This window comes from Mandrillus leucophaeus, unplaced genomic scaffold (assembly GCF_000951045.1).
Source record: "Mandrillus leucophaeus isolate KB7577 unplaced genomic scaffold, Mleu.le_1.0 Scaffold136, whole genome shotgun sequence".
NCBI classification, from domain to species: Eukaryota; Metazoa; Chordata; class Mammalia; order Primates; family Cercopithecidae; genus Mandrillus; species Mandrillus leucophaeus.
Genome location: NW_012101321.1, coordinates 2,086,993 through 2,087,614, shown reverse-complemented (window position 1 = coordinate 2,087,614; position 622 = coordinate 2,086,993). Strand labels below are relative to the sequence as shown.

The 622-nt window shown below is 36.7% G+C and overlaps 1 protein-coding gene across 3 annotated transcripts in view; it reads right to left on the bottom strand.

The window, feature by feature from the left end:
- Positions 1–622, bottom strand: part of SH3D19 (SH3 domain containing 19) — a 120,328-nt gene that overhangs the window by 2,678 nt on the left and 117,028 nt on the right. The gene's annotated exons all lie outside the window — the stretch shown is intronic.

The following is a 622-nucleotide window of genomic DNA, read 5'->3' as shown; positions in this document are numbered from 1 at the left end:
CCCAGGCTGGAGTGCAGTGGCGCAATCTAGGCTCACTGCAACCTCCACCTCCCGGGTTCAAGCAGTTCTCTTGCCATGGCCCCAATATCGAATTTGCATTTTTTCCCATCTTAAAGAGCTTCACCTTGACTCAGGACACTGATTTATCTTCATCAGGTTAGTCAAAGGGGCTGTGTGTCTTATTCATGTGCAAATTAGAATTCCTTCAGCAGATGAAGACATAATTATTTTGTTCTTTATGGTTTCTAAACATTTCTTAGAATCTGTGTTTAAGATGTTACAATAGTCCAAGATGACTCTGGCTACTGTTAAGAATACCTTTATCAGGCTAACTGGATTTATTTGTAGCCTTAGTATATTACCCTCTGGAAAAAAAAGTGGCTTGATTTAAGGGTTTTCTTTATGGAAAACGGAAAGGAAACATGCTATCAAATGTTATTAATTTACTCTGCTCTGCTAAAATCTGTAAAACTTCTGGCAATTCAAAGTTTTTGTTATAAATAAGTTCCTTCTGGTTCCTAAATTATAATTTAATAGTTAACTGAAGCTATTTTTTTAGGTCTGGTCCAAACCTACATACCATGTCAGTTTCCTGAGGGCTAGGACTATTTGTTTTTTTTTT